This window comes from Mustela putorius, unplaced genomic scaffold (genome assembly GCF_011764305.1).
Source record: "Mustela putorius furo isolate JIRA1106 unplaced genomic scaffold, ASM1176430v1.1 tig00000083_pilon_pilon_pilon, whole genome shotgun sequence".
In the NCBI taxonomy this organism is placed as follows: domain Eukaryota; kingdom Metazoa; phylum Chordata; class Mammalia; order Carnivora; family Mustelidae; genus Mustela; species Mustela putorius.
Window position 1 is genome coordinate 19,799,971 of NW_025421273.1, and position 27,950 is coordinate 19,827,920.

The 27,950-nt window shown below is 44.1% G+C and overlaps 2 long non-coding RNA genes across 3 annotated transcripts in view; both read right to left on the minus strand.

The window, feature by feature from the left end:
* Positions 1–12,779, minus strand: part of LOC106003583 — a 52,314-nt gene extending 39,535 nt beyond the window's left edge. For both annotated transcript variants that reach the window (XR_006605431.1, XR_006605427.1), the window contains exon 1: positions 12,535–12,779. This is a non-coding gene — a long non-coding RNA (uncharacterized LOC106003583). The remainder of the gene's footprint in view (positions 1–12,534) is intronic.
* A 795-nt stretch (positions 12,780–13,574) lies between these two features.
* Positions 13,575–26,908, minus strand: LOC101671185. The gene is made up of 4 exons (XR_006605433.1): positions 26,786–26,908; positions 25,456–25,666; positions 15,466–15,545; positions 13,575–14,871 (listed from the first exon to the last, which is right to left on the minus strand). It is a non-coding gene; the product is annotated as an uncharacterized LOC101671185 (long non-coding RNA).
* Between the last annotated feature and the right edge of the window lie 1,042 nt (positions 26,909–27,950).

Sequence of the window (27,950 nt, forward strand, 5' to 3'; positions counted from 1 at the left end):
CTTATAGGATTTAGGAAAAGCTAAAATTGTTTTTAAATTTTTGTTTTTTTGTTGCCAGACTCCTGGGCCTTTTATTTTTCTATGACTCTAAGCCAAGGCACACTTCCAGGCAAGAACCAGCAGGTCTGGTTATATTTGGTTTATAAGTATGACACTTATGGGACAGTGATTTATTAGATGTGTCTTTTTAAATTAAAAAAAAAAAAAGAGGAATCTGTGATACCACTCTGTTTCTGACTTAAATATCTAGTTTTATAGGATGCCATTTACCACACCAAGTAATACAGGTAGAGGAGGAGGTTTGGGTGGAAATTTTAGGGTTTGGTCTTGAACGTATTGAGTTGGGAATGTCTGGCAGATGTGCAAACAGAGCGTGCTGGGCAGGAGTCAGTGGCACCTGTCACAATGGAATTGGGTGAGAGACTATGGCCAAGGATGGATCCCTGGAGCTTCAACAGAGACAGTGACAGGCCAGGGAAGGAGAAGAACAGGGGGAGACATGGTATCAGGAAAACTAAAGGAAGATGGTATGTCAAAAAAGATGGTTACATGCTCCAGTAGGCAGGAAGACAGATACTGGGACTGTTCCAGGACTCTCCAGCCAGAGTAAAACATGAAAATAAAAACAGAACTAAGAGATATAATATAAAAGACTTTCTAAAAAGTGGCCCTATTTTGATACAAGGTTTGTGGCCCTGCTGCCCACACATGGAAGAGAAACACACAGCAATAAGCGAGAAGGGAAGAGAGGCCTACAGGGCTCTGGGCTAAAAGCCAGCAAGGGCAGCCAAAAGTGCACAACTGAGATGGCAAGAGGCTTATAGAGTGTGATGGGGGCCAACATCAGGCCCAATGTATGATACCCATAGCTGAGAGGAACCTTTGACCCAGACAAGGAGGCTGAGAAAGCTGTGATGGCCTTCCAGTGCTGTAGAAGATGCCAGGCCACAACCTGGACCAGCTGGGAGGAGGGGCGGCAGAGGCCAGCTTGGCTGTTTGTACACGGCACCCTTCTCCATTCCAGCACATTCTGTCCTCCATCAGCTCAGCCTCCAGGACTCTCCTCTCTGTTCTCTCAACCCAGGCTGACCACCAGATGCTAACTGCCAGATTCTGCCCAGATTCCCCATGCCTGCACTGCATCTGGGAAATTCTCCAGGCTCTAGGCAGGGAACATTAGAGCTCACCTCATAGGTTTCCTCACACACAGGAACCACTGTCCTGCTCCATGTGGAATGTGGGAAATGGCTTTCTTAATTCTCTGTCCAGTTTTCCATGTTCTTAGATATGAGGGTCAATCTAACTCCATCTTGGCCAGAAATGGAAACAGTTCCTATGACTTGAAATGCTATCTGCCTGTGAGCTATTGACTCCCAGGATCACACTTCCAGCCCTGCCTCTTCCCCACACTCCAGCTGTTTCTCTGACACCTTCATTCAAATGCCTAATAGTTACTCAGACACGCAACACCTACAAGAGTCCCTGATTTATGGCCCAAAGTGCACACCAGTTCCCCCTCCCTTGTCCATTTCTCCTTTCCTGAGTCTGCAGAAGACACATGTTCTCACTGTGTCCTTCTCTCACTAGTCCTTCCCACCCCTCCCCAGCCACACCCCACTCATGCACACATGTGTACACATGTACACACTCACACCCAAGTGATCGCCCACTTCTGCCTTTTGCTCACCAAAATTAATACTGCATCTGTCCTTTTCTGCCTCCCAGGCCTTCAAGCAGATCCACATCACCCGCATCTCTTGCCTCCATGTCCTCCGCATCCATGTCCTCTGTTCAGTCCATGCGCCTTCTACACTACATTCAACATAACATGAAATAATGTTTTCAAAATCTCCACATAGGATTTTGTCCCATGTGGCCCTTGTTCTCAGCTTCCCCCCTTCCCCCTACACACAGTCTGCATGGGCTTCCATTCTGTTCCGTGAACAGGCCAAGCCTGCTCATTCCCCAGGACTTTCACACATGCTGTTCCCTCCATCTGGGATTCATTCCCCAGGTGGTCAGAGACCTGGCTGCTAATCTTCCAGTCTGTTGAACTCTCCTCCTCAGGGAGGCCTTTGTTGTCCACTCCATTTGACAGAGGCCCTGCCCTTGTCCACCCCACATCACAACCCCTGTTTGTTTCTTTGACAGCACTTATCAGAGTTTACTGTCGTTCTGCTTGTATTGGTTCACAGTGTCCCATTTGTCTTTCTCCTTCAACTAGCAGCAGCTGGAGGACAGAAACACTGCTGGCCTTGATCATCACTCTCATTCCAGTCCCTAGGACAGTGTCTGGCTCTATGCACATAATGACCAAAAACATCAACCAGTCCATCAAAAACCCAGTGAACTGATGAATGAACAAGTGTGACTTCATCTCAGAGGTAGTGAGCAGCCCTTTAAGGATTTTAAGAAAGGAAGTCATATAATCAGATTCCTATTTTGGAGCCATTGATCCTTCTAGGATGTGCACAATGACGAGGGAGGCAAGCCTGGCAGCAGCTGGCCTAGAATGAAGAGGAGGAAAGGAGGCACCTAGTGCAAAACATTTAAGGAGGCACTCCCTCTCATGACCTCACAAGTGTGGAGTCAACACCTGAGGGTGGGTGTTGCCTTAAATGTTATGTCCTAGTTGCTTCCATCCCTGGAAGTGCTGGTGCCAGCCCTGGGCAGCAGGGGTACTCTTTGGGAGGTTACTGAAACTCTTCAGTCAAGAGTTGACAGCCCCATAGTAATGGCCAGAGTGGGCCAATCTGAGAGACACCCAGGAGACCTAGAAACCATGGAGCCCACCCTCCAGCTCATGTTGCACACCTCTCAACCAATATGCCTAAAAACCCACTGGCTTTCCTTCCTGTTTGCTTAACCTGATTATTTATATTTTTTTCAATCCTCCAGAGCTAATTATCTTAGCCACTGATCACCCTATGAGCCAGGAGAAGCATTCTTGGCGAAAAGAGCTCCCAGAGATGTTAGGAAAGGTTTGAGGTTTACAGACTCAGAATTCAAGGGCATTATAGCAGAAGAGAAACAGGAAGCCATTAATTATTCAGCAATTCTTGAACCATGCACCCGCAGAATGCTGGTGTCTGGGAATGGGCAAGGGCTTCCAGTGAAAACAATCCAAAACTCATAAAGCCTTTCTATTTTTCAGGTAATGTGACTTGGTGAAAGGGCATAAGTAAATAGAAAATCACTCAAGTTTTACTAAAAAACATTTTCTCAACTGTTTAGTATATTTGCCTTTATCTTTTTATTTTCCCACTGATGATATTTATTTTGAAATTTCAAATAAACCTTACAGACCATGAGAAATTTTTACGTTCAGGGCACCTGGATGGTTCTGTTGGTAGAGCACAGAGTTCTTGATCTCAGGATTGTGAGTTCAAACTCCACATTGGACATGGAGCCTACATTTAAAAAAAAGATAATAAATAATAATAATAAAATAAAATAAATTTTTATGTTCATTAAACTAGACCTGGATTTGAAAAGATAGTGAATTATTGCCAGCGTGATGTTAATAAGCATCAATATAGAAAAACATAAAAAGCACTAAGAGAGGGAAACCAACAAAATGTAGACAGTGGGGGGGCGCCTGGGTGGCTCAGTGGGTTAAGCCGCTGCCTTCGGCTCGGGTCATGATCTCAGGGTCCTGGGATCGAGTCCCGCATCAGGCTCTCTGCTCAGCAGGGAGCCTGCTTCCTCCTCTCTCTCTCTCTGCCTGCCTCTCTGCCTACTTGTAATCTCTCTGTCAAATAAATAAATAAAATCTTTAAAAAAAAAATGTAGACAGTGGGATTTATAAAGTCATCCCAAAAACCAAGTCTTTGTCTTCCTCACCCTTACCTCATCTTGTAAGTAAGAAGTGTTCAGCTGAGGGGAGAGTGTTTGGATCAGTCCCTGGCCTGGTCCCTGGTGTTCTGAGCCAGAAGATAAAGCTCCTGGCCATAGCTAGCTCTCGTTTCCCTGAGGTGAACACACAGCTGCTCAAACAGGTATGACCTGAGTGTATCTGCATTGTAAAACACAACAGCTTTGCTGCTTCTTGAAACTATAGCCCAGTGCTCCAAAGGAGTGGGTTTGCAGGCTGCTCCTTTGCAAAGGAATCCAGGTGAATTTCAAAGGAGTCCAAAGGAATTTCAGGTGTCTCAGCAGCTGTTTTTCTAGCTTACTTGCCTCTACCTTTATCTCATTTTAGATGGTATGACACCTAGCAGAGCATAACGAACAGCTATATTTTTTAAGATTTTTTTTATTTATTTGAGAGAAAGAAAGCACGAGTGAGAAAAGCAGAGGAAGAGGGAGAAGCAGACTCCCTGCTGAGTAGGGAGCCTCACACAAGGCTCAATCCCAGAACCCTAGCATCATAATCTGAGCTGAAGGTGGGTACTTAACTGGCTGAGCTACCCAGGTGCCCCACAAACAGTTATTGTTCATGTGACTCATCAGCATTTCCTGGCAACTACAAATAGCATGACTTCTGTAAGCTCCATCTCCTGAATGTGCCTGAGAAATGTGACTCTACCTCTCTTGTTTTCCAATATAGTAAACTGAGATGTCCAAGTTTACCACATAAATTGACAGCAGTACCAAAATTTGAAGACTTCCACTGACTGGTGCTATTCGTGTTATAATCTGCTCTTTTCCCTATTAGTGCTTTCCCAACAGGTTTGCTTCCCATATTAGTCAGGATGGGCTCTGTTACACTGCAGTAACAACCACCTCCAAATTGCAGGGTTTAAACATGCAAGTGCATACATAGTTTACCCATATGAGCATTTCTAGTGCAGGTAGATGTGCAGGAGGTAGGGCAGGGCTCTGTGTGATCTTAATCACTCAGCACTCCAGGTGGGTGGACATTTCAGCTAGACACATGCTTCCAAAAGTGGGAAGGGAATATGGAAAATCATGCATGGATTTTTTAGTTTCTGCCCAGAAGGGACACATGCCACTTTTTTTTCAAGTTTCTTTAGCCAAAACCAGTCACATGGCTGTAGCTGATTTCAAAAAAGATCAGAGGAGGAAGAATTTACCATGTAGAGAAGAATTTAGGGAATGTCCCTAAGGACTACCACACTTCCTCATACAGTTCACATGAAGAAAAGGAAGAGGAGGAGGAGGAAGAAGAGGCGAAGAAAGGGAAGGAGAAGGAAGAGCAGGAAAAGGAGAAAAACCACAAGAAGAAGAAAGGTTAAAAACTGTTTGCACTAAGAAACAAGAAAGAAGGTTTAAGGATGCCTGGGTGCCTCAGATGGTAAGTGCCCGACTCTTGATTTCGGCTCAGGTCATGATATCAGGGTCCTGGGATCAAGCTCTCTGTCTGGCTCCGTGCTCAGCAGGAAGTCTACTGGAGATTCTCCCTCTCTCTCTCCCTCTGAGTCCCTCCCACCCTACTCGCACATGCACACTCTCATTTTGTCAAAATAAATAAATAAATCTTTTAAAAAGAGGGAGAGTTAAAGCTTGACTTTTCTTACCAAGCTGTGTGATCTTGGGTAATTTACTTTATCCCATGAAGTCTCAGTTCCCTCACCTATAAAATAAGACTAATAGTACCTGACTTGTATGGTGGAAGAAGAGATTCAATTAAATAATCTCTACAAAATGTTTCTCCCAAGCCTGGCACAAAGTAGAATTCTCAGCACATAGGTGCTGTCTGTCTCCTGTGTTAGACAGCTTTCAGAGCACCGTTGAGTCTGTCAGCACATGAGACCCACCCCGCGACAAGCCTGTAAGGTCAATAGGGGGATCATTATTATCCACATTTGCAGATGTGGAGACAGAGGCTCTTGGAAATAGAGCGGCCTGAATTTTTACACATGGTGAGGCTGGGAGGAGCACTGGGCCTGGGGCTTCAGGCTCCAACTTCATGCTCTTGTCTGCACATACTCCCTCCCCTTCTTCTCTCTTTTCTGAGGTATTATTTTTAAAACCTTACTTGTAATGGGCAACTATTTAGGTATGTATCAAAGAGAATGGCTGAAAAATAGGAATGTAAACTGATGAATTTGGCCCAGGACAGAAGACATAACACCTGTGTTATCCAAAGTCTGTAGAAAGCCTATGAACATGTTTTTGGAACATTTTTCATGCATGTGAATGAAAAAAATTCACTGCGGCTGCACACAGAAGACAGACCAGCCCAAGGACGTTGAGGGTCCCCAAATGAGATCATACCCTCCAGGGAAGGAGGCCCAGGAGACAGGGAATCCTGCACTTGTGGTTTCCATCCAGGGCTGCATGCATTGTTGCACTGGGTAAACATTAAACCCTCAGTTGAGCAAAAGGATGAGCCATGCCAAAAGGCAGCTGGAAACACAGTCAATGCAAATAATACTTTTATGCCTCTGTCTCAGTCTGGAGAGAGGGGGTGTTCCGAGTCCTGAAAGTCGAAGAGCGAGTTCTGTCTTCTACCAAAGTGATCGCTTAAAGAAAGAACGTGGATTTTCCAGATAGACAAACATAAGGTTTGTTGCCACCTCCCACCACCCTTAGCTGACTGCTTAAGGAGGAGAGAGTCTCTAGGTCAAGACCAAGTAGGAACTGCTGCTCTTACTCTGCAGTCAGGGGTCTAAGGGATGCAGAGAGAAATGCAGGAGTTGGGTGTTGTACCAGCAACCTGCATGTCTCCAAGGAGGACAGCCTTGCCCCAGGGCTTTGGAGCATTCCAGAAACCCATCTGTAAAGACACTGCTTCCAGTACTCTGCCCTGATAACCCTCATCCACCCTCTTTTCCTTCTGCCTTGCTAAGACCTCAAAACTGAGGCTTGGCTCTGATTTTTTTTTTTTTGTGCATAATAGAATCGAGAAAAATGCATGCCCCTCAACTTCAGGAACTATGGGAAAGACTAGGCAGCTAAGTGGGGCTGAACCTCAAAGGAAGGACCTTGGACTTTGTGTCCCAGAGGCCATGCACAGGGGTGTAGACATGCCTGGTGTGCAAGCTTTGGAAGACAGCAAGACTTAGGTGGGAAATCTTCAAGGTGGAAGATTCATGTCGTTCACTCTCAGATCTTTATTAAAGTTACTAAACTCACAAGATTTATCTGTATGAGTAGATTTGGGGGGGTAAATAAAATGGCAAAGGGGCCAAGTTCCATTTCCCAACTGGCCCAAAGCCAATCCAAGATGGTACACAAAGTTGCAAGAGCAGAAACAGGAGGCTATGAGGAAGAAAATCAAGAATCTGCAGAAATTGCAAGGACTCTGGGTTCTCAGCACCAAAACTCTGGGTGTTCCAGATAACTCTTCTGAAAGCCCTGAGGGATAGCCAAATTACCCTTGTGTGTTTCTATTCAGTTAGCCTTCCCAATTGAAGTAGAAGCTTTTTGAGGGTATAAATCAAGTCTTGGTTGTCACTATACCATCACCATCCAATATATTTGCATAGCATTGGTGCTTAACAGCTGCTGATGCATTAAGCTGTTTTCACATTCTCCTACATACCACCAGCACAACTCCCTGAAGCCTTGATAATGGGTCCAGGCATGTGGAATAGCCCCTCATGCCATTATCCATGCCTGGACAGTACAGATGTCAATCCCTGCTCCGCCATTTGCAAGCTATGCCACCAGGACAAGACCCTCAGCTGCTCTGGGCATCAGATCTCACACATGAAAAATGGGCATTAAAAATCAAGTCGAGGGACCATATTACTAGCTAGTTAATTGAGTGAAGGAATGGTAAAATCAAGACTATAGAAGAGATTCATAATTTATAAATTATTATACAAATGATCTTTAAATCTTTATTACTTACACTTGCTTAACACAACGGGGCAAGAAACGAGTTTCGCCATAGTTTGTGCACTCTGTGAAAAATGTTCTGAGCAGGAACTATCCCTGATGCACTGCCAACACTGGTCTTCAGAGGGACCTGCCACCAACATTCCCTGCTGGCCACCCTTCTAGCCTCTGCCTCTCCTGCCTCAGCTGCAGTCTCTGTCTCCATCTCTCTGCCTCTCTGCATCTCTGTATCATCTCTCTGTCTCTGCAGGTCTTTGTTTGCCTCTAGCTCCTGAGTCAAGTGCTCCCAGCTGCAGTATCTGCATGTGTCTCTTCGCCCTTCTGTTCCTAGGTTTTCCCATCATCTCTGGTCTCTGCCTCTTTTAGTCCTTCTGTCTTTGCCTCCCTCTCTCTGTGGTCTTGTAGTTTCTCCTCTGTCTTTCTCTGTCTCTCTTTCACTGTCTTTCTCTCTCATCCCCCACCTCATTCTGCTTCTCTCTTTGTTTCACTTCTTCATCTGTTCCTCAGGCTCCTTGCCTTGTCCCTGTATCTCCCATGCCCGAGACTCTGTCTCTGCCCATCTCTCTCTGTCTGCCTGACCATCTCTATTGGGATCCATCTGTCCCCTCTTCCATGCTTTACTCATGGTGCTCATGGAGGCAGACTCCACTGCAGTGTGACCTTTCCATCAGCTTCTCCCTGAACTCCCCACACACACCATGACCATCTCTCATCACATCCTCAGGTTGGTGTAAATCTCCTGTGTTTTCTTTAAGCGGGAGCCAGGGCTTGCATTCAGCCAAGCAGCACAGCCCAGCCCAGCCCTGCAGCAAGGAAGGCAGGGGATTATCCTGAGGGAAGAAGCATGGCTCCCCTTTCCCAGGGGGAACATCAGTTCAGGGGGGTCGAAAACAAGACCACCCTGAGGCCCCACAACATATGTGGTATGAGGCCCCACAACCTCATCAACCTCAAGGTTGGAGTTTTTTCCTGTATTTTTCTGATTATTCAAACCATATGTGCTCACAGTAAAAAATTTAGACAGTATGAGAAACAGTAAAGATGCAGAAAGAGAAGATCCTCATTATCCTAACACCAAGAAGCATCTACTGTTGCCATTTTGTCATACTTTCCTCCAAGACTTCACTCATACATTTTTTTAAACTTTTTATGTATGTATGTATGTATATATGTATGTATGTATATAGAGGAAGGGAGAGAAAGAATTTCAAGCAGACTCCTTGCTGAGAGTGAAGCCCAACTCAAGGCTCAGTCTCACTCACAACACGAGATCATGACCTGAGTCAAAATCAAGAGGTGGCTGCTTAACAACTGAGCCACCTAGGCACCCCTTCACCCACACATTTGTGTGTGTGTGTGTGAGTCTTTACATAGATAAGATCACACTAAATACAGAATTGTACGAACTCCTTTGTTGTTTATTATTCTATCCTTATTTTTCTTTTGTCCTTGAAAGCTTTCTGCAAGCATGGTTTTTATCCTCCTGAGAGGAAAAAAAAAGAAAAAGACATCTTGTGGCACCTGGATGGTTCAATTGGTTAGGCAACTGACTCTTGATTTCACTTCAGGTCATGATCTCAGGGTCCTAAGATCGAGCTGCATATCAGGCTCCAAACTAGGCATGAAACTTAACATTCTCTCTTCCCACTGTCCCTTCTACCCTGACTATGCTCTCTCTCTCTCTCTTTCTCTTTCTCAAAATTAAATAAATAAATTTTGTTAAATAAAAAAGACATGTTCAGTGGCTCTCCATTTCTCACAGGAGAAATTTAAATATTTCAATATCGCTTTCCCACTGTAGCCCCATCTCTTCCCATCACAAACCACATATTCTGAATTGCAGCCATTTAGGGATCTCCAGTTTATCTCATGCATAAGTTCACTTCAGCCTCTGGTCTTTATGAACACTCTTCTTCATACCTAGACCACATGTTCCTGCTTGTCCAAAGTGTAGATATATCACCTTCCTCCTGCCTTGTTGCCTCCTCCACCCTGACATCCAACAAAGGTGCCCACAACATCTCATACTTTCTCTCATGGAAAACTCGTCCCTGTATACTTGATGAGTCAATTGATGTCACCCTCACCAAACTACCAGACCCTTAAAGGTGTCTGTGCTAAGTGGTGCCTAGGACACACCTGGCATAAGTAGATCTTTAATGATTGTTGAGTATTCTGATTTACACATTAGAAATTGACCAAACCATCTCATTAATGTTGGACTTTCATGTTGCTTTCAGTTTCAAGTGGCAGATAATGCTGTTAAATGGCTTATTCACATACTGTCTTTCCACGCATTTGCATGGGGGGAACATTCTCAGATTCTATAAAATATCACATAGGTTACATATCAACATTGTTTAACATTATGAAACACTCCTTGGCAACTTGGGTTCCCCATTCTTGGGATTTCTTCCCAAAACTCTCCTGATGGATTGAAGAGATTCAAGAAAACTAAGTCAGTGGAATTGAAGATTAGAGAAGCCTTATCAAATTTAAAACAGGTGTGGTGCATAAACAATGAATTCTGGAACACTGAAAAGGAATTTAAAAAATACCTTAAAAAAAAAAAGGAATTTAAAAAATAAATAAAATTTTTTAAAAAATGTGTAACCCCAAAATTTATAAGCTGAGGTTTATAGCTCATATGCCTCCATATGAAAAAAATGAAGACTCGAGTTATGATAGTTACTCAAATTCACACAGCTCCTCTTCTGCTGACCCTACCTTTACACTGCTGCTCCCCACCTCAGGCACCTGCGGGACATTCAGTCAAGTGCACAAACATGATGAGTTTGGCAAACAGTGGTGGTCCAGAGAAAACACTAAGCTACATTCAGTAAAAACCAAGATAACTTCCCTGCATCCTAACTACCCTGAAATCTTAAATTAAATCCTAGATGTTGGGACCCTTAACTCAGCAAGTGCTTACTATACATCTACTAGGTGTCAGATGCTGTGCTATTTTGCTGGGAATTAAAAATTTGTAATAAGAAACAATGAATGCCTGCCTTTAGGAGTTCCCCATCCATGGGAAAGGCTGGCGGTGTCATAAAAACCATGATTGTGCAGCACCTGGGTGGCTCAGTCAGTTGAGCATCTGACTCTTGGTTTTGGTTCAGACCATGGTCTCAAGGTTGTGAGATCGAGCCCCACATCAGGCTCCACACTCAACAGGGACTCTACGTTAGATTCTTCTCTCTCCTTCTTCTTCTGCCCAACTCCCCTGGTCACATGCTCAAACAAATTCTCCCTCTCTCTCTCTTTCTCTCTATTCTCTAAAATAAATAAATAAACCTTTAAACAAACAAACAAAAAAACCCTACTATGATGGCAATAAGAGTTATTCTAAGATCACAGGGCAGGACACCTAACTCAGGGAGGACGTGGGATGAGGGAGAGGCCAGGGGAAGGTGCCTGTGGATGTGTGATCAGGCTTAACACTATAGCATGACAGATAGGGATCTCTCTGGAATTTGCTCGCATTGGCTAGGCCAGGTAACATGCTAGGTGTTTGATATGCCACAGTGAACTACAATCTTCACAACCACTCTGAAGGGGAAATCACTGCCCTTGTTTTACAGAGGAGAAAGCTCAAACTAAGAGAATTATCCAGAGATAGCTCTGAGACTGAGTAGGCACTGAGATTCAAATTCAGATGTGTCTGATCTAAGGCTCATACTACTTCCAAAAATGCCACAGTGACCCTATCCCCTCCCAGTGAGGTTGGACAAACCACAAAACATATTTTTTTAACACTATGGATTCTACAGTCATGTAACATTCTAGAAGACGAAACTGCCACCGGGCACAGAGTGCCCCCAGGGGAGACACTAACTCTGTCTGAAAGTAAAGGGGAGGTGTCAAGGGGGCCTCAGAAAAGAGAGGTGACCTTTGTCTTGAGATATAGAAAATCTCTCTGCAGGGAAAGCAGAGCAGGACATTTACAGCCAAGGAAGAGCAAGTAAAAAGGACCAAAGACTGATTTAAGGACTGAAAAGGAACTCAGGGTGACTAGACTACAGGATGTGCAGAAAGCAGGAGAGGCACTAGCAGGTTTAGAGAAGGTCATTTGACCCTATTTCAGGGTCTATTGGTGAATAACAAACCAACACAAAACAATGGTTTTAAGCAATATTGTCCCCAGTCCCATGAGACACAAGTTACTGGTGGTTATATTGCTCCGCCTTGGGCTACTTGGGCCCCTGAGGGGGCTCCAGCCATCTGGAGGATCCTGTAAAAGCTCAGCTAGGGTTAAGGGTCCCAGGCATTCTCCCAGGAGGCATCTCCACACGGTTGCTTGGCCTGCTTCACAGCATGATATCTGCATTCCAAAAAGAAGTGCCCAAGAAGAAGGATATGGCGGCTGCCAGGCCAATCAATGGTCACACTTGGAACCAGCATGGCATCACTCTGCCATATATATTCTATGGGTCAAAGCAGTCACAGACCCAGCCTGGGGCTAAGTGGGAACAGGAGAGAAACCACACAAAGGTGCAAATGCCTGCAGGTGGACTTCACTGTAGGGAGATCACTAAAGTCAAAGTACTAGCAGTAGCATTGTCTGCCAGCCCAAGGATTCTGTGCTGAGGCAGGTTGTTCTCAACCACAAGGTTACAACACACTGGTTGTGTTATGAAAAATAAAGAATAAAATAAAATTTTATAAAGAATAATTTTATAAAGAATAAATTTTATAAAGAATAAAAGCTTTTTTTTTTTTTTTAGTGTTAGAATACATTTATGGTGATCCTATAATGTTACAGTGTTAGTTATTGTCACTCACCTTCTGATGGGCTTTTTAGTAGTCACAGAAGTTTAGCTGTTAGCCCAGCATATCTGAGCAGCAGCCCACATCACTGTCATCCATCGGGTTACCACGCTCCCACAGACGACTGAACACCAACAGAGCAGGGACCAGTGAGGTGGACTTCTGTTCTAAAAAGGTCACTTGAGATCCGAAGGGGCACATGCACCCGAATGTTTATAGCAGCAATGTCCACAACAGCCAAACCATGGAAAGAACCTAGATGTCCATCAACAAATGACTGGATAAAGAAGATGGGAGATAGATATATATATATATATATATATATATATATATATATATACACACACACACACACACACACACTGGAATACTATTCAGCCATCAAAAGAAATGAAATCTTGCCATTTGCAATGATGTGGATGGAACTAGAGGGTATTATGCAAAATAAGTCAATCAAAGAAAAACAATTATCATATGATCTCTCTGATATGAGAAATTTGAGAGGCAGGGCAGGGGTTCGTGGGGGGTAGGGAAGGAAAAAATTAAACAAAACGGGACCACAAAGGAGGGAGACAAACCATAAGAGACTCTTAATCTCACAAAATAAACTGAGGGTTGCTAGGGGGTGGTGGGGTAGGGATAGAGCGGCTGGGTTACGGACATTGGGGAGGGTATGTGCTATGGTGAGTGCTGTTAAATGTATAAGCCTAATGATTCACAGACCTGTACCCCTGGGGCAAATATACATTATATGTTAATTTTTTAAAAAAGAAAAAGAAAAAAGAAAGATCACTTGGCTGCTATGTGACACATGAATCCTGGAGACACAGATATCTGTTTGAAGGATCCAAGAGGGAGGTCCTTACAAGGCACAGTGAGAAGCTGCAGGAGAAACCAACTCTGATCTTGGATTTTTGGCCTCCAGAACTATGAGAAAATTAAGTTCTGTTGTTTAAGCTACCTAATGTTTGATATTGATTTGATATGAATATATATATATATATAATATTCACATTTGACATATTCAATGTATATAAAAATATGTTAACTGATAGGGTTGTGGAATCGAAATAATGATTATTTGGCTAACTCAGATTCCCATGAAGGTCTGTCCTCTGTAAGTTCCTTAAAATAAATCTCCATCACCAGAGTAGCCTGGATGGATGTTTGTCCCCTGAAATCTCTAAAACCTGGTTAAGACTTTCATCCATCCTAGGCCTTTATCCCAGAGAGCTATGGTGGCCATGTCTCGGACTTAAGTTCAATTCTTACATTCTCTAAAGGTGGCCCAACCTAGTAGTTTTTTGTAAGAACAGGGACATCTTATCCAATATGGAGACTAAGGTTCCCACCTCAACTGGTCTATTAGACAGGAAATGGCCAATGTGAGGGCATGACTCATCTGACTCCTCAATTTACAATGATGCAGATGATGCACTTTACAAGTTGTCCAGTGTTCTCTGTCCTTTTCTTTTTCTATAACACATGACTCATCGTGTTCTGTAAAACTTTACAAAAGTCATGTAATATCAACCCTGTCTAGGGTGAAACTATCAAAAATTTTCAGATAATGATTCTTCCTAATGAATTAGTGAAGATAAGGGAAAAATTTGAGCAGATATAATAAATTACTGCACTCATTATAACAGGTAGTGTGCACTAAGTCCATACTATCTGCCAGACACTGTGTTAAATGTTATACTTAGACATTATTTCAAATAATCTTTATTCCAACCCTATAAAGTAAGTGGTGCTATTATCTCCAATTTGCAGGTAAAGAAACTGAGGCCCAAGGTCATATGATTGCTATATGAAGACACAGAATTGTTACAAGTCTCTGAGTCTAAAGCTTGGGCTTTTAAATACTTTACTATATACTGGCCTTTTTAACTGCTTTTATAATACAATCATGAGAAGCATGTTGACTTCATACAAGACCTCAGGGTCAAGTTCAGTGATTTCTCAAAAATGCTCAAGTGTTGTTGAAAAACTAAAAGTCAGTCAAGATACTAAAATGTGGTTACACAGTTAACTAGATTTTTGGAATGGGAGCAAGAACACATATGTGTCCATGACGCTGAGTCTCACCCAGAACAAGGATCTGTAGAGGAAGGGACTCACAGTGAGGGCAGGACTGGAATCCTGTGAGACTGCAATCACTTACCACCTTCTCATTTATGTTGCTGCACAAAGACTTACAGGCAGACATTCAAGGAAGCCAGCAGGGTTAGGAAAGATTGTAGAAGAAAGACATAACATTGATCAAAGTTCATTCAGCCTGGAATGAGTCCTCCTGGACTCCAGTTCTGGCTCTACTACTTCCAACTTTACTCCACAGCCCAGTTTCCTGATCTGTGAAATGGAGAGAATATTAATAAGTACTTCCCATGGTTGTTGTAAGAATTGAATAGCACATGGAATGTACCTTCATCCTAAGTAGTCAGTAAATACAGGCTATCATCCCCATCATGATCAGTTTCCTTTTCCCATAAAACTGGAAAGTTCTGGGGGCGCCTGGGTGGCTCAGTGGGTTAAAGCCTCTGCCTTCAGCTCAGGTCATGATCCCAGGGTCCTGGGATCGAGCCCCACATCGGGCTCTCTGCTCAGCGGAGAGCCTGCTTCCTCCTCTCTCTCTCTGCCTGCCTCTCTGCCTACTTGTGATCTCTGTCTGTCAATAAATAAATAAAATCTTTAAAAAAAAAAAACTGGAAAGTTCTGTCATTATTCTCAGTTTGCATCTGGACAGTCTTGTTGTGCAGAAGGCACCTGAGATTATTGTTCCAGAGGCATTGACTGGACACTGATGATCTCAGGGCTGTAGGGTCCAAGAAGGGCATAGGAAGGGATCAGATATCTCTTTCAATAGTTCTATCCTTTTTGGTTTATTAAAACAGCATGTATCACAGTTGTACATTTTATAATCTAACAAAGTCAAAATCAAGTTACCATGATCTTGAAGGCCAAAAGCTGAAATCATGATTTCCTTTTCTGCTGCATTTCGTATTCAGTAGAGTCAGGATTTGGATCTGTAGGGACAGAAGTGGTGATAATCACAGGAAGCAGAGCTGACACCACACAATGCTGTGCAAAATGTGTAACAGGAACAAGCTCACTCACAGTTAAGGGATCAATTGTACATATTTCAAGATATAGAACCTGTATGTAGATTTTGAGAAAAATAAAACTAAAATTGTAACAAGAAAGCTTTCCGGCCTTTCCAGCACAGGGCTCTCCTCTGGCGCTGCTCTCTGTGATGGTAAACGTCTCCTTCAAGGGTCCCCCTCGCCCTCCCCCTGCAAACAAGCTGGCGAAGGAGGGAGGGAGCACACAGCACGTGGGAGGTGGAGGACAGAGTTCACCCTGTGAAAAATCATTAATCATCTTGAGGTCACCAGCCCTGAACACGCTTCCTTCTCCATCCTGTCCTGTGGGCGATCTGTCTCCTAACAGGTTTTGTAATGCTGAGTTGTAAAGCGTTCCTGATGAATTATTGTTGGCATTCAGTCCAAAGACTTGAAGGCTTGAGTCCACCAGAAGAAAAAGCAGACCCTCTTTCCCGCGCCTGTTGTCCATGGGGCCAGCACAGGTCTTGCATTGTGCATGAGGGTGGATAGTCTGTGGGCCCCTCATCCCAGCAGCCCCCAATTCCAGGAAGGGCCTGAGCCAGACTGGGGTTTATCACTGTGCTTCGAAACAGGAGCATTTGAGGGCAAGTCCACCCTTGGCCACACCCCTGTCCCAGTACTCCTCTGGTAAGGGCAGGACTTCTGTTCCTAGTTGACAGATAAGGAATCTGAGGCCAGGGCTATGCTATGGCACATCCAATGTGGCCCAGACGCTTTGGGGAAGACCCAGGATTAAACTCAGGTCTCCAAAACTGCCACCTCTCCTGTTTCCTCCACACTGCTTATTCTAGGCTGTATGGCCCTCCAGTGATAGGAAACCACACCATAGAACTTCATCCCACACCTCCCATGACTCACCTAAAGCTTCTGGAACAACCCTCCTGCCTCCTCATTCCCATATTGTCATCTAGGGCCAGTGTAAGGCACCCACCTCAAAGAGGCTGTCATGACCCCCCTACTCCTCAATCTCCCCCATCTAAAACAGCCGCCATTGCCCTTGATCATAACACTTACTTTACTTCTTCATAACACTTAACACCTTCTAACTTGTCTTATTTATTCATCAGTTTCTTTGTTCTCTGTGTGTTTCTACTTTCTTTGCAGCTCCAGCTCACACAGAGTGCCTGGTAGTTCTCCGCTGTTATGTCTAGCACTGAGAACTGGCACTCGCACCTTGTGGGTACTCAACAAGCTTTCAGTCAATAAATTAACAAACACTGATCATTAATAATGTCTTCCCTTCAATGCCCGCCTTTCCAAATATAAATGTGTGTATAGAGATATATAGATGATAGGTAGGTAGATAGATAGATAGATAATAGATGATGGATGGATAGATAGATAAGGAGCTTTCCAAAACATTTCCACAAGTAATACTTGTCTGCCACTTGTCCCATGTAAGATAAGAAGATGAGGCTTTGTTATAACAATTTCACAGACAGAGAAATTAAAGCCCACAGAGATTTAGTGACTTTTTCTCCTGACCCTAAAATTAGACAAAAGTTCCTCTACACGCCACTAGCTATGTAACATTAGAAAAATCATTTTTCCCCCTTTGAGACTCAGTCCCCTCACAATGGGGGACTATAAACTCAAAGATCTCTAAGATTCTTTCTGGGAATAAAATTCTAGGATGGTATTTCCCCAACTGGGAAACTCAGTATCCGACGAGATGGTAACACTGTGAGTCAAGGCCTCAGAAAGAATAAGAAAAGAGACAAGAATGAAATGGGTAGGTCCCTGTGGTGTTCCAGGTGTGTGGCGAGCACTTCCCACTTCCCATCAGCTCATTTAATCTTCAGAATTCACAAACTGTACAGCTTGGAAATGAAGTAAAACAGGAAATTCAGAGATGATGCATATGGCAGAGGATGGTTGCTCAACACAGTAACCTCAAAGGATTCATTTAAAAACCTTAAGAAGGCTGTAGAAAGCTTAATTGTTGCTCTGTATTTGGTTTACCATCAACTATAGGGAGCCATTGTTCCACTTTCACCTTCTAAATCTCAAGCAGGTATATCTACCAACTGAACCCAAATGGGGATCTATAACTCTAGCTACAAGGGAGTCTGGGAAATGTAGTTCTCTTGGCTTTACATCCTCTGCAGTATGAGAATGGCAAACCAGAAAGAGGGTGGTAATGATGCTGAGTGCCTTCGGTCATATCCATCTTTCACTCTATGGCAAATTAGGTTATCAAAGACGCTGGGGGTCTGAAATGTGAGTTGGAGAACTAGGGAATGGGGAGGGAGTTGGTGTTGGGATGGAAGTGGGGTGGGGGATGGAAATCAGGGTCCAGGACGAAGACACAAAGCTCCTTCCCAGGACTACAGCAAAAGCAAAAGAGAGTTGAAAATAAAGGGGAAAAATCACAGCTGTGGTGGATGAAAGGTTTGTTTTCTCAGATTAAAGCCAACTCAAAGAATTCTACTCCTGGTCTTATCCTCTCCATGAGATCTTAAGCATCTTATCTCCCTCTCTATAAAACACTCCTCATCCGTTTTCTTTTCCCTGCGGCTTGACTATCAAATGGTTCATACTACATGGACCTGATTTACTAACGTGAGAGAGACTGTGATCTCCTAAACAGCAAACCCAAGTGGCTTTGCACATTCACCTTTTGAGCTTTGCCTCTTTAATCTGAAAAGTTCTGTAAGTGTCAGAGTCACCTTTCATTATAACTTCAATTCAGACAAGCAGGATTTCATATGATTTCTATTTCATACTGACTTCTTGGGTATGTTCTACTTTTGCAATCAGGAAAAAATAAGTAAAGATGTGATATTTGGGGGGAGGCAGTTAGGCAAGATGAATAGGTGGAGCACAGAGGAATTTTAGGGCAGCGAAAATACTCTGTGTAATTCTATAATGGTGGATGCATGTCTTTACACATTTGCCCAAGCTCACAGAACATACAACACCAAGAGTGGACTGTAATGTAAACTAGGGTCTCTGGGAGACAATGATTTGTTAGCGTAGGCTCCTCAGTTATAACAAAAGTACCACTCTGATTGATGCTGATAATGGGGGACAGAAGCTCTACACGTATGGGAGCAGAAAATCTCTCTACCTTCCCTTCAATTTTGCTGTGAACCTTAAACTGCCTTAATTTTGGCTTTGTTTTATTTTTTAAGTAGGCTCCATGGCCAGCATGGAGCCCAGTGCAGGGCTTGAACTCATGACCCTGAGATCAAGACCTGAGCTGAGATCAAGAGTTGGACACATAACCGACTGAGCCACCCAGGCGCCCCATAAACTGTCTTCATTCTTAAAAATACAATGCCTTGATCAAAGTAAGATAAAATGTCCAATTGTAATCTCTCTTCTTGTACATATAAACACACATAGTTTTACACTCGTGATTGTGACCTAGCATTTACATTTCTATTTGTGGGATCATAGAAGGTATGAGCCCAAAAAGACCTGAGAAATCATGTAGCCAAGTGGTATCAAACCACATTCTGAGGACCCTCAGGATCTACAGAGATATTTCAAGGGTTCCCAGAGCAGAGGAGATAAAGTGACCAAGACTACTGCTCCTGCATGAACCCAAAGGCTTGGCTTTCATCTATTTTATATTTTGGATTTGCCTGTGAGATTCCATTTTAAAAAGAAATCTCACACACACACACACACACACACACACACACACACACACCAGAGAATGAGTTCAGAGCCACCTAGCTTCTGCCATTATTTGGATGGGAAAGCAGAGACCAAGAGAACTCAAAAGCCCACCTATAGTCCCACAGAAGCAGAAAAACAGGGTCTGGAAATAGAAATCTGACGCCTAATCTGTTTTCCCTCTGCACCACTGCAAGAATCCCAGGCTGAGTGGCCCAGACAGATGTGGCTCTGATCCAAGGGTCAGATCATTTTTGGCACTGTTTGTTTGCACAACATAGAATATTGTTTAAGACCTGAAGCTCAGAGACCTCCCCTGGCAAGACGCTCTGATTTGGAGCCCAGAGGGGTGCGTTTCAAGAGCTTGTGGTCTGGACAGAGAGCACACCAGTGAAGACAGGGTGGCTCTTCCCGGGGGTGGTGTGCTCTGCTGTTCCACGTCACATCCCTTCTCAGTACTGTAAACACAAGTCCACTGTATGTTTTTAAAACGTGAGAAGAAGCAGGATCCTGCCTGCATGTTTTGACATAGCCTGCAGGGAGGGAGAATGGGACCAGTGGATCTCGCCTATGCAGAACGTAATTGCTTCCCGCATCTGATGGTTAATCTCAGGCCAGCAGGGCTGTCGGCAGTCTCTCCTCTGAACCGTCTGCACCCACCGCATGCAGCAGAGACCTGGGACCCATGCTTGGCCTTCCTGTTCATGCACTCTGGGACTTTGGTCCTCAGTTTCCCTACTTGAAAAGTCAGAGGTTTGGCCTAGATCATGGTTTTCTACCTACCAAAGGGACTTTGTTTGGATCCATTTTACAATGGAAGATTTAGATTGAAGTTTCTGCTACTAAAAGAAAGCTGGAAATCCACTGGACTAGATGTTGCTGATAAATCTTTCAGCTCTAAGATATTGCAATTCTAGATTTTACTTCTCTTTAAGGTGCTGGAAGAAGTTTGACTTCCACCCAGGAGAGGAGGCATCCTCAGTCCTTAGCAAGAAAGTTGAGCATTGCGGGGCCTAGGGAGCCCAATTCTGCTACCCTAGTTCCAAACCCTCTCAGACCCACAGGTCTAGCTGCTCCCTCTTCTGCCCCATGTAGCAGTCTGTGTCCCATAACAATCATGCTGTCATCACTGCATCACTTCTGTCCTACCAACACCACTGCTTCTACTTCCTACCTTCCCTCCCTGCTGAGCTGCCTGAAGCCTGTGGCTGTCTTTTTCCCTTGTTGAAATCCTAGTGTCTGGCACCATACCTGGTATACTGTAGGTGCTTAATAAATGCATGTTGCATTTCATCGCATTCTGAACAATTGGACTTGCTTTCAAACTTAGCAGTCAGTCTAAAGCTAACCTTTAAATGTAAGTAATTTCAAGAAAAATATTCTGGCCTGGTATGGACACAGTATATAGCCAGTCCGCAGATGTTGAGCATCAACCATAAGCCAAGTACCACTCCAGGACCTTCTAATACCCTCAAGGATAAATCTGATCCTGTCTCCAATGGGGAGGTACTAGAACCATAAGATAGAATTGATCATATAGTGAGGGCTGGGAGGACCTCTGTTCCCAGAGCATGAAATTTCTGGTGTCATGAGTCCCATAGAAAAGCTGAGGCTTGAAGTATGTGGGGCTCAGGGAAGGAATGGTCCACATAGCTGGTTTCTTTACTGAGATATGAGCCCTCCAGAGAGGAGCACCAACCCACTGGTCAAGCATGGTGGAAGAGGGCACCACAGAGAAAAGACATACCACAAAAGGACAAGACTGTCCAATCCTTCCCAAATTTCCAATCCCAAAGACCAGAATGTGTGGCAGAACTAGAGTGGACTTGGACAACACTGGCTTTGACTGGGGCCACTGTGACTTGCTTGCTGTGAGATGAGAGGCAAGCTGCCTTACCCTTTCTAAGAATGTGCAAAGGAAGGACCATGAATCCAGATGGTGTCTATTGAGTTGGAAGTAACTTTGGAATTGACGATAGAAGGGAAGGGTCCAGGAGAAACATGGACAAGGAGGGCTGAAGCTCTGGCAAGAGGTTTGTGCTTGGGAGAGGGATTCTGGAGTTAATTGATGTGTGTGTTTCTTGCAGCCACACTCAAAGAGTAGATGTAGAGAGAAGAGTAGAGGAGGGGTAACATCTCTGAGACCTGCATTTGCTCCTCTGTGCTCCTCTAACCTTCTATTATAGCTCCCACAAGTTTCCCCCCTTGATATTGTGAACTTTCTAAGCACAGGGCCAGGGTTAAGCCACCTTTGCCTCCCTCACATTTATCTCTGTGTTTACTGAGTGAATAAGTGAACCAATGAAGCCTAGAATTCATTTCCTTTAAGAAACAACTGAAGAACGTATAAATACTATCTTGGAGAAGATTTGGGTCAGCACAGCCCAAAAGGGCTGACCCATGGAAACAGGCAGAACACCATCATATCAATTTTGGAGGAAAATTATTTCAGTTCAACATGAATGGACTGGGCCATCTGGTGAAGCAGGGAGGTCTTCAAGACTGAGAACTTGTACATGGAGATGGATGATATTCTCCCAGGACTAGGGCCCTGCATGGCAGCATAACCACACCTTCAAGAGAGGCAGCTCAAAGAATGTTCCAGCTTGGCACCCAGGCAACTCCATCACCTATACCAACTGACTTCAGAAGAGAGGAATGGAGCCCATACTTAGCACATAAAGATGAGATCTTTGCAGGTGTGGGCTTCATTCTGTGGAACTTCTGGAAAGCCAGCTGGTCCAGCTTTTCCCTCATCATTCTGGGGCCTCAGTATCTGGTCACTACCTGACCTGTCTACCACTCTTCAGTTCCCTGCCTAGCCCTGACCTCCCTTGGGTGGGGATCCGTTAAGAATAGAGACTAGGCATCATATGTTCATGAGGCAGTTATGTTCCAATGGTTAGGAATACAAGTACCATAGTTAAACCACCTTCATTCCCTCATCTGTGATCTGAGACACTCATAGTAAGAGTGTAAGGATCAAAGGGTTAATACACATAACATGCTTAAAACAGTTCTAGCCCAGAGTTGGTTCTCAAAAGAAATTAACTTTCTTATAATAAGATCAGTTTCTCCTGCACCTGGCATGGAACAGGTAAAAAAAAAAAAAAAGTTTTGCTGAATAAAAAATTAGTCAATCAATTAATAACTAAATATTGATGTTGCAATCACCAACTAGTCAATAAACATTTGTTAATTCCAAATAAGCACCCAATACTATGCTGGGTACAGAAAAAGACAGAAGTAGAAATAAAAATACATGGTTCTTATTTCTAAGGATTTTACAATCTGATGATAAAGAGAAGTATTATTAATTTTTATAACAAAATCTAACAGCTTCAGGAGTGCACTTGCGATGAGCCCTAGGTAGTATATGTAAATGATGAATCACTACATTGTACACCTGAAACTAATATTACACTGTATGTTAACTAACTGGAATTTAAATAGAAATTTTTTTTTAAAAATCTAACACAGCTTTATAAAGTAACATTAGGCCAGGCCCTGCTAGCTTTCAGAGGTTATTTCATTTGATCAAGCTCTAAATTGTGAGGATCCTGCAATAAATGGTTTAGGACAAAAAGGGGAAATCATGTGGGTTCTCTCAAGGGAAAGACTATTTAAAAGTGCCTTTAATTTTCTTAATAGTCTAAAAGTTTCCCAAAAATGTTCAAAAATACTAAGACAGAGAGGTGATGGAATAGGGGATAATCTGTAGCAACTTAAAGCATGTTGGATTTATGCCCTTTATCAATCTAAATTCATTTTTTCCCAACCTTAAAGCTATTAAGCAGGTATAGGTTTTTTCTGGGAAAATCCTGGAATCAGTCCTCTCTCTGTTCTCCTATGTCAGGATCCATAGAGATGCTTCCCTTGCATAGGGAAGGGTTCTGCTCTCTGACCTATCAAGGGTCAAGGAGCAAAGTGGTGTTCGGCCAGTCATACAGAATGGATCCCTTGCTGTTGGTCATGGGATTCTGTGCAAGTTCACCATCAATGTCCTCCCAAAAGAAAACATAAGCACCATTGATTACCTTCTAATAACCACTTTATTACACATTTTATATTTATAAAAGGGCACTGAGAGAACACTGTTATTATTTCTCTAATCCAAAGCAGATGGTCCTGACAGAGGTAAATGGGACTTTCTGGGTGTGGCCCTGAAAGTTTGTGTTTTCCCGGAAGGTTTTGAGCCAGAGCCAAACTAGACCCAGAAGTTCCCATCCAACCCTGTCTCAACACATGACTTTCATTAACAAAATTGCATTGCTCTTTTCTGCAGAAAGTGGTACCATTACTCTAATAAAAACATGTCCATTATGAATCAATTGCCACCTACATGATGGTGAGGAGGACTCCAAAGCAAGAGGCCGGGGATTGGTGAGAACAAAGAAGGCCGGTCTTACAGAGGGAGGCTCTAGCCACTCACTGAGCCTCCTTCCCAGGCCTGTGGCTGGACAGGAAGAAAGTGGGTCAAACGTGTACCATTAGCACGATCACCCTAGATGAATCCCCTAAATGTGGAACTTGGCCCTCAGAAGACTTCGGTTCCAATCCTTAGCCCAGCCCAGCCCAGCCCACTGCATGCATCTTGTCATTGGAGACCAACACAAGCACCCCTTGGCTGCCCATCCTCCACGCCCACTCTCTGGGCTCATCTAGACTCTCTCACTTTGCTCCTGACTTTGTTTTTTTTGCTCCATTCCAAGAGCTGCCCCTGTAGTCTCCAGGCTCGTGCTTACTTTTTCTTTTTTCTTTCTTTTTTTTTTTTTTAAAGATTTCATTTATTTACTTGACAGAGAGATAGAGAGCACAAGTAGGCAGAGTGGCAGGCAGAGGGAGAGGGAGAAACAGGCTTCTTGCTGACCAGGGAGCCCAATATGGGACTCAATCCTAGGACCCTGGGATCATTACCTGAGCTGAAGGCAGCCACCCAACCAATTGAGCCACCCAGGCACCCCTTACTTTTTCAATTTCACTTGGACTTCTTGACTTGGTCATGGCCACAGTATGTTCCACCCACTGGCTCTACCCACTCCTAGTATCATCAGGATACACTGCCTGACCAATAGTGGAAGTGACTTTCTCAAGCTTCTAGGTGCATGAGAATCAGCTAGGGAGAGTTGGGAAAACAAATTCCCGAGTCCCATCTTCAGAAATCCCAATTCTACAGGTCTACAATGAGCTAAGAATCTGCATGTCACAGGATGGATGGTTCAAATGGAGGAAGAAGCTGAGATGCTCTTTGGACAGCACAGTCTTCCCTCACAGGCCTCTGACCAGCAGGCGAAATGACCACTTTTTATATCTGCTCAACCCTCTGACATCCATTCATCCTTCCCACCCCTCTGACTCTCTGTCTCATTAAGGGTACAACTATGTCCATTTGACAGAAGAGGAAAAGGAGGCTTGGAGTGGTGATGTGAGACCTCAGATTCCCAGGCCATGGGGCATCTCTGCTGCACATGACTCGTAGGTGTCCCAGCCTTGCATACTGACACTGGAGTTCCTAAAGTCTTCTCCATCCCACCAATGGAATCTCCACCATTCATGTCATTGGTCCAGATCTTTGAAGCCATCCTTAATCTGCTCATTTATAATCCACAGAAATTTATTTTCTATATATATCCTATATCAAACATCTCCCACCTCCCTTGCTATGCTGGTTCCAACATGATTATTCTCCTTACCCCTGCCCCAGTGTCTCAGTCAGCTCTCACTGCTGTGACAGAATACCAACACACATTTCTCTCTCACGGTTTTGGAGGCTGAAAGTCCAAATTCAAGGTGCTGGCCAATTTGATCCCTGGTGGGAGCTCACTTCCTGGCTTGCAGACAGCTGCCTTCTCACTATGTGCTCACACAACAGAAAGAGAGACAGAGAAATCTCTCTTATCTTTCTTCCTCTTCTCATAAAGACACAGATTCACTCTTGAGGGCCCCACCCTCACAACCTTACCTAAACCTGATTACTTCTCAAAGGCCCCACCTCCAAATACCATTATGCTGGGGTTGGGGCTTCAACATATGTACTTGAGGGAAGATATAATTCAGACCAGAGCACTCGCTTGGGTCTGCTCTCAACACAGTGCACACAGTGAGTCTCATGACACCTAAATCACATCCAAGCACTCTAGTGACTCGCAGTCACTAGGAGTGCTGAGCTGCCCTGTGTGGTACTCACCAGAAGAGCTGCAGAGATCTGGAGAAGAGTCACAGTGGGGAAGAGCTCTTGCTGGAGGTGGCCCCTCGCTGGGCCTCAGAGGAGACACTGAAAAGCCAGGGAATGGGAGAGCCACTGGCTTGGACCACAGCAGGGCCATTTTGGGAAGTGAGTTGTTTTTGTTGTTGTTGTTGTTGTTTTTAGTTTATGACTGTTTTGATCTAGAAAGGATCTGAAAAAAAAAATGAGGATGAGGAAAATTATATTTTTTTCAAGTAGAAGTCAGGACCAAGAGTGGGAAATAGAATCAGAATGTTTCAGGTCATGACACTTTGTCAATCTGTTTGAGCACCAAAGATTTTGCCCTGAGTGTCCTAGCAACCCAAAGGCAGAGGGAAAAAGAGCCAGTTCCATAAATCTTTCTGTCAAAGAGAAGGAGAAAACCCATAATGTTCTTTAGAAAACAGACAACTTTTTCCTAGTATTGCATTGTAAAGAAAATTTCCCATTGGAGTTACTTCAAACAAAGGTTTATGTCTTGAACCTGCTTTGTTGGATATAATGAGGCCTAAAAGGCCTTGGGGAGTCCCTCTATAAAAGATGGAAGTATAAATCAAAATCCAGCCAGAGCGAGAGGATAGGATGACACTTGGGTCAGTCATCCCTGTATCCTCCCTGGTGGACATTGCTGATGTCTGGGCTTGAGTCAGCCCAGCGTAGGGGTGTCTTGACCAATACCTCAACCCCCAGGTCTGACACCAGCAACTGGCAATAAGATCTACAGTGCTCCCCACTGCTCTTCCAAGCAAGTCCTTCCAACCCCCTTACCATGACCTGCAGAGACCAGCATGATCTGGCTCCTGCCCACTTCCCAGACTCCTCCCCCTACCCACTCAGCACCACCACACTCCAGCCACACTGGCCTTTGGGAAGGGAGCCAATCTCTCTCCCACCTCCAACCCAGTGTTTTTAGTCATTCCATGGACAGGGCTCTGGATGACTTCAGCTTTTCACATGGTGCCTGCCTCCTGATTCTTTGGGGCTCAATTCCTCCCATGGGTCTGCCCTGCCCACCCCTCGAAATGAGGCCTTGCCTATCATTCCCTGGCTCATCTCCAGTGTTTCTCCTCCGTGGTATGGATCACAATCTACGTATTTCACTCCAGCCTTTATGTGTGCATTGGTGTCTCCCCACTAGAATGTAAGAGGGTGGGGGTCTTGCCTGCCTTGCATTCATTGTGTCTCTAGGGCCCAAGGTGACCAAGTAGGTGCCCAATATATATTTCTGGAATAAGTGGGGGGGGGGGGAGGAATGCTCTGTGGGGAGAGAATGGGGGGCAGGCTTCCCTACCTTGAATCCTGGCATAAAAAAATCCCACCATTTAAGAAGATGTCCTTCCAAAGAAATCAAGGAATCCAAAACAACATTCACTCCAAGGACAGCCAGCCAATTCCAGCAAAGTGATAGCTCCCAGGTCCCTGTGCAGACAAGGAGGGATTTCTCTGAAGAACTAATTCTTGGTAGAGCCATGTTTGTTCTTTGCTGCAGTGTTTGTCAGGGTAGACTGGGGAGCAGCACACGGAAGGATAGCGGGATTCCTTTCTTCTATCCCTTCCAATCCAGTCCCCAAAGACAGTTCCCTCAGTGGGGTGAAAACATACCTCCAATCCAAAGGCACCAAAGAGTACTACATGGTGTAACAAAATAAAAAAGAGACACTGTCTGGACATGAATGGAAAAAAATTTTCTTACTTGGCCCTTTTCTGGTACCAGGGTCCACTGGCATTAATATGCTAGCTAAGGGCAGGAGCCTCTCTTGAAGTGAAGCTTCCACCCTGCCCCCCGCAGAGAGAAGCTGTAACCAGAGCGAGGCCACCCACTGCTGTCGGCAGCCCGGGCTCAACTGAGGGCTTATTATCACACTCCAGCCCTCTCTGTTCCCTTTGGTTTCCTCCTCCTTTCCCACACTCTTCCATGGCTCCAAACAGGCCACCTGGTGCCCACACCCAAATTCCTACTCTCCAGTCTGTCCTTCTCTACAGCCACCTGGAGCTAAGAACGCAACATAGAAATTTCTCCAGCTGGAGACCAAGGTGGTCAGAGGCCTCATTCCTGCTTAGCCACTCTCAAGCTGTAGGACCTTGAGCAAAACTCTTCCATGCCTTGGTTTTAGTCATCGGCAAAATAAGCAAACTGTTCTTATTCATGTGCCACCTTCCCGATTTTTACCATGTCTTCATGTTATATATTCTGTTACTTAAAACATGATTATCTAATGTTTGCCTTTATACTTACTCACATGTTAAACAGTAATACCATGGGTATGCTATGTATATTTTTCTAATGTACATTTGAAACATATAACTATGAAAAACTGAGTCCATCTGCACCCTAAGTCACCTTGTGTTCAATCAGTCCAACACATGCACACTTTTGGGTATACTGGATTAATGACCTGATCTCTACAATAAGTTCCAACAGTGCATAGCTCCACAACATAGAGGAATTACTTTTG